Below are 6297 nucleotides of genomic sequence, written 5' to 3'. Positions count from 1 at the left end.
AATGGCCAGTGTTCCTTGTTGAGCTTTTCACTGATGACTGTCAAGTTTTTTGCAGGAGTAATGAAAGTGGAGTTATGCAGTATGGTCAAGTTTCTCAATTGTGAGAACAGGCACATCACATCTATGGCATTTCAGTATTCTCTGCTGCCAACTACAAAGGAATAAACTAGTAGATGCCTATCTGGAGAAAAAGATATTAAAGTTAAAAGGTTTAACTTGCATTTGCTCTATATTGTATGCTGAGAATATTTAGAATTCTCTTTGTTTCTTGTTTCATCCTGCCCCCCACCATTTCCCCTGTAATGTTCAGGTTGGAGCTATGATGACGAAGAGAAGAAGATTCCAAAAACCTAAATCAAAGTCTTACGGTGCAAATTTTCTTGGAACACAAGAACAAGGGTATCTACAAAATAGGTTGGCATTGGCTGTGAATAAATTCAGCTGTGCTATATTTATAGTCCATATATAATACATCTCTTAATCTCCTAATAAATTTTACCTTTAACCTACAGATGCATTTTATGATGTCTATTTAAAATGTTTTTGATGTCTCCAATTGAATGTGTTGAAAACTTCCCTATATATAGAATTGGGGTGTTCATAATTGTAAAAAATTAATGTACTAGGAATCTATCAAAAGGAATGTTTGAAATAAGCTGCAACTTTAAAGATTACGGTTTATCTTTGATGGTAATTTTATATTCACTATCTTGTTTAAACTTATCAGCCTTGCATATACAAATTATCTCAGTAGAAGCTGGTTCTTTTCTTTATATACAAGAGAAGTTTGTCAAATAAAGAGCAAAGTATGATATAAAGAACTTAACATTTCAGTATAACTTAGACTATTCCATATAAATATATGTTATATAAGCTCCTTTCTGCCTAGATGTTGTGGTTTAGCAGGCAACTCAGCCCCACACCGCTGCTCGCTCACTCCCCCACCGGTGGGATGGGGGAGAGAATCAGAAGGGTAAAGCTCGTGGGTTGAGATAAGAACAGTTTACTAATTAAAATTAAAAAATAACAACAGCATCAACAATGCAACGGAAAGGAAAACAATGACAGAGGCATGAAACCTGGGCCGGGAGGAAAGGGGAATGAACAACCAAAACAACCCGCACGTGGCATAACTGCTCACTGCCCGCTGACCCAACACCGAAAATTCCCAAGCCGCAACTGCCCCCCTGCACACCAACTGCCCCGATTAATATACTGGTCATGGCATCACATGGTATGGAATGAATATCGCATTGGCCAGTCGGGGTCAGCGCTCATGGCTGTGGCCCTGCCCCTCACGGCCCCCTGCCGACGTGGCAGAGCATGGGAAGCTGGAAAGGTCCCTGACTACTACAGGCACAACAGTGAAGAGAATTAACCCTTTCTCAGCCAAAAGCAGCACATTCTCCACCCCTTAGTCCATACTATTTACACCATGCCCAGGTCCCATGCCATCCAATACAACCTTACCAACCACCACCCCTCCCCTTCCCATCCTTTGACATAATACACAGACATCATTCCCTTAGTTTATGGACCTTCCCTGTAAAATGTCCATTAAAATGTCCATTGAGTTCACCCAGTCCATGACTCTGGGCTCCATCTGTCGTATCAGGCTTTCAGGGTGGGAGAGATGGTGTGTCTGGCGTTGGGTTGCTGCATACCCAGTCAGTCATCGTTCCATCACTGCTGCACTTTGCTTGTTTCATCAAGGATCATCTTCCATGGACTGGGAGGTTTGTACTATGGTATCCTTCATACAACATATAGCAACCACAGAAGAGATGACACACAATATTATATAGCAGTTCGCATTGTTCCATTCAGTTCATTGACTGTTTTCACCCAAAATCAAATCCCCTTGAGGCACACACCGGACTCCTCCATCCTCCTGCATCTCCCACCAAGTGCACCCAGGTCCTCGAGCAAAAGCAATCCCACGAATGGGTTTGCCTTTGCCTGAGGCAGAAAGAACCCAGACTGTTTTGCCCAGCATATTTTTTATGTGCACTACAGGGACTCTATCCCCTTCCACAGTATGTAGGATTTCTGACTGGGCAGGGCCAACTCGATTGGCAGATCCCCTTGTGTTGCCTAACCAGGTGGTTTTTCCTAAATGTATATCCCAGTGTTTAAATGTTCCACCCCACCATTGCTCTCAGTGTAGTGTTTAACAGTCAACTGTACTGTTCACTTTTTCCAGAGGCTAGTGCATGACAGGAGATGTGATACAACCACTCAATGCTGTGCTCTTTGGCTCAGGTGTCTATGAGGCGATTTCAGAAGTGAGTCCCTGTCATGGTTTCAGCTGGGATAGAGTTAATTTTCTTCACTGCAGCTGGCATAGTGCTGTGCTTTGGATTTAGTATGAAAACAATATTGATACACTGATGTTTTTGTTGTTGCTAGGTAGTGCTTCTACTAGTCAAGGACTTTTCCAACTTCCCATGCTTTACCAGGTGCACAAGAAGCCAGGAGGGGAGGGGGGCATAGCTAAGAGAGCAGATTGAAACTGGCCAAACGGATATTCCATATCATGTTACATCATGCCCAGTATGTTAACTGGGAGGAGCTGGCCGGGGGAGGGAATCAGCAATCGTGGCTCGAGGACAGGCAGCGTCAGTCGCGGGTAGTGAGCAGTTGTATCAGTTGCGATTCTGGTTTTTTCCCTTTTTCCCTTTTCCTTTTTATTATATTATCGTTACTGTTATTGCTATAATAATCATCATTATTATCATTATTATTTTATTTTAATTATTAAACTGTTCTTATCTAAACCCCCAAGTTTTTTTTCTTTCTTTTGCTCTTCCGATTCTCTCCCCCATCCCAGAGGGGTGGGGAGAGTGAGCGAGCAGCTGCGTGGTGTTTAGTTGCTGAGGCTGAACCACGACAGTCCCTCAGGTACTGGATGCCTCTCTCCAGGGTGGTCCATTTTTCCCTGGTGATATATAATATCGTCCTTGAAGGGATACCTTTCCTTCACTCCAGACAGGAGTTGCCTCCAGAGGCTGAGGGCTTGTGTCCCTTTTCCAATTGCTTTGTCAATGCCCCCTTCCCTAGAGAGGGATCCCAGTTGTTTGGCTTCCTTCCCCTCTAATTCCAGGCTACTGGTCCTGTTATCCCAGCATCGGAGCAGCCAGGTGACAATGTGCTCACCTGAACGACGGCCGAAATCTTTTCACATATCACGCAACTCACTCAAGGATAGGGATTGGGTAGTTTCTGTTTCTTATACAAGTTCTTCCCTTTCCTCCTCCTCTTCTTGTGATGGCCCTGCTTCTTCATCATCTCTTTCTAAATGAGTTGACGTTCTCTTCTAAGATTTCTTCTTGTGTGTAGGGACGACTGATACTGGCACAGTTTGATTCTCTGATTCAGCTGCAGCGCCTGTTGTGAGGGCTTGAGTGGCCACAGTGCTTGTCACTGGGGTTGGAATAGCCACTGTACCGGTTGTGGGGCTTGGAGTGGCTTCTGTGCTTATCGCTTTCTTTTTCTTTGTCTTTGTAGATCCAGAGGCCTTCTCTTCCCCTTGTGGGTACTGAATAGCGTTAGAAAGGGCTCGACTGGCATGGGGCAGGCCCCAGCACATTGCAGTGATTTGTATCTCTCTGGAATTGCTAGGGTTAGAACATACTTTCTCCAAATATTCTACTAGTTTTTCAGGATTCTGCACTTGTTCAGGGGTGAAGTCCCAAGACACTGGGGGTGCCCACCATCCTAGGTATTACCCCATACTATCCCACATACCCTGCCACGCATAGCTATCGAGCCTTGGGGCAGCTGTCCGGATGATATTCTTAAATTGCTTATTAACATTAGATAAAAATCGAAACAATACGCGCAAGATATACCAACAGATGTATCTTAACTACCCAAGGGTGTTAAAGATCCTGAAAAGTTGTTGTAATGAAAGAGGAGGCATTATAGAAGATGGTAGCTAAGGTGCCATTCTGTAGTTCCTCCATAGAAAAAACTCTCAGAGGAGGAGGTATAATTGCTAATTGTCTCCATGAGATGGTACCCTAAGTACAGTAACGGCTTCCATGCAAGACCCAAATAACCAATAAAGCTCAACGTTAGTGTTTTAATAACAAATCTCCCAGGCAAAACATTACTAATCATTGAAAAGCACAGCAAACTACAAAAACCAACACCAATTTTTAACATGTACTTCACAATCAGCATGGTGTAGACTGGACAAACTAATATTGAAAAAAGATGAATCAATGCTGTGACCAGCAACCGTTATTATCTCAAACCCTTCAGGCCCCACACTGGGTGCCAAAAAGGACTGTTGTGGTTTAGCCCCAGTCAGAAACTCAATATCGCACAGCCACTCGCTCACTCCCCCCACCCCTGTGGAGAGGGAATCGGAAGGGCCAAAGTAAAAAAATTCATGGGTTGAGATAAGAAGAGTTTAATATTTAAAATAAAACAGTAATAACAATAATAATAAAAATAGTAATATAATGAAAACCAAAAAAACAAGAGAGGGAGATGAAATCTCGGGGCGGGGGGGGAAGAAACAAGTGATATATCCGCTAACCACATGTTGACTGATGCTGTCAGTCCCCAAGCCACAATTCCTGCTTCCCCCGGCCAACTCCCCCAATTAATATACAGGGCATTACATCATATGATATGGAATATCCCATTGGCCAGTTTGGATCTGCTCTCTTGGCTGTTCTCCCTCCCCTCATGGCTTCTTGTGCACCCTGCAGAGCATGAGAGGCTGGAAAAGTCCTTGACTAGTACAAGCACTACTTAGCAACAACCAAAACATCTATGTGTTATCAACATTATGCTCATACTAAGTCCAAAGCACAGCACTCTACCAGCTACAGTGAAGAAAATGAACTGTATCCCAGTTAAAATCATGACAGTCATGAATGCTTCTGGAATAATGACAATATTAATTTAGTGTGCTGGTTTTGGCTGAGAAAGGGTTAATTCTCTTCACTGTAGTGCCTGTAGTAGTCAGGGACCTTTCCAGCTTCCCATGCTCTGCCAAGTGGGCAAGAGACTGGGGGGCGGGGCCACAGCCAAAACAGCTGACCCCAACCGGCCAATGGGATATTCATTCCATACCATGTGACGCCATGACCAGTATATTGACCGGGGCAGTTAGCACACAGGGGGGCAGTTGTGGCCTGGGGATTGGTGGTGTTGGGTCAGTGGGTGGTGAGCGGTTGTGTCACGTGCAGGTTGTTTTGGTTGTTCATTCCCCCTTCCCCCCCCAACCCGGGTTTCATGCTTCTCTCATTGCATTCCTTTTCATTACATTATTGATGCTGTTATTATTTTATTTAAAATTTTTAACTGTTCTTATCTCAACCCACAAGCTTTACCCTTCTGATTCTCTCCCCATCCCACCGGTAGGAGAGTGAGTGAGCAACTGTGTGGGACTGAGTTGCCAGCTAAACCACAACAGTCTTTTTGGCGCCCAACGTGGGGCTCACAGGGTTTAAGATAATAACAGCTGCTGGTCACAGCACCATGTTGTCCTTTTTGCAGTTGGTGTTCAAGATTGGTGTTGGTTTGTTTAGAATGCTGTGTTCTGCCGTGATTAGTAATGTTTTGCCTAAGAGATTTGTTATGCAAACACTGGTTTTCAGCTTTATCTGGTATTTGGGGTTTTTGCTGAAACCGTTACTGTACTTTGGATACCACCTTGCTGAGGCAATTATAAATTATACCTCCTCCTCGTAGAGATTTTATATGGAGGAAATACAGAATGTTATCTTTCCATTGCAACAACCTTTTTGTATCTTGAATATAGTTACAGTTAGTTTTGGAACATGTTGTTTTGGTTTTGACTAAGCAACTTAAGAATATCACCCAGAAATCTGCCCCGAGGCTTGATAGTTACGAGTGGTACCAGGGCATGTGGGATAGCATGGGCAAATACCTAGGGCAGTGGGCACCCCCAGTATTTTGGAGTTTCACTCCTGAACAAGTGCAGAATCCTGAAAAACTAGTAGAATAATTGGAGAAAGTATGTTGTTACCCTGGGAACTCCAGAGAGACACAGATAACTGCAACATGCTGGGGCCTGGCCCATGCATACCGAGCCCTGCTCAACAGTATTCAGTGCTCCCAAGGAGAAGAGAAAGTCTCTGGATTGAAAGGCAAAATGACAGGCACTGTGGCTACTGAAACCCCCAGGACAGGCACTGGAGCTGGCTCAGAGAATCAGCCCGTGCCAGTATCAGTCACCCCCATAAACAAGAAGAAATACTGGAAGTGGAAGTCAACTTGTTTAGAACGGGATGAAGGCCATCACAAGGAGAAGATGAA

At 44.0% G+C, this 6297-nt stretch overlaps 2 long non-coding RNA genes across 4 annotated transcripts in view; both read left to right on the top strand.

Moving 5' to 3' along the window:
* LOC142049654 (uncharacterized) overlaps positions 1–409 on the top strand; it is a 73750-nt gene extending 73341 nt beyond the window's left edge. For 2 of the 3 annotated variants that reach the window (XR_012657813.1, XR_012657812.1), the window contains one exon: positions 311–399. This is a non-coding gene — a long non-coding RNA (uncharacterized LOC142049654). Of the gene's footprint in view, positions 1–310 lie in introns of all 3 variants that reach the window. The other variant, XR_012657811.1, reaches the window with a different exon arrangement.
* LOC142049655 (uncharacterized) overlaps positions 1–6297 on the top strand; it is a 923484-nt gene that overhangs the window by 315382 nt on the left and 601805 nt on the right. The gene's annotated exons all lie outside the window — the stretch shown is intronic.

This window comes from Phalacrocorax aristotelis, chromosome W (assembly GCF_949628215.1).
Source record: "Phalacrocorax aristotelis chromosome W, bGulAri2.1, whole genome shotgun sequence".
Taxonomy (NCBI): domain Eukaryota; kingdom Metazoa; phylum Chordata; class Aves; order Suliformes; family Phalacrocoracidae; genus Phalacrocorax; species Phalacrocorax aristotelis.
This window is presented reverse-complemented; position numbering and strand designations above follow the sequence as displayed.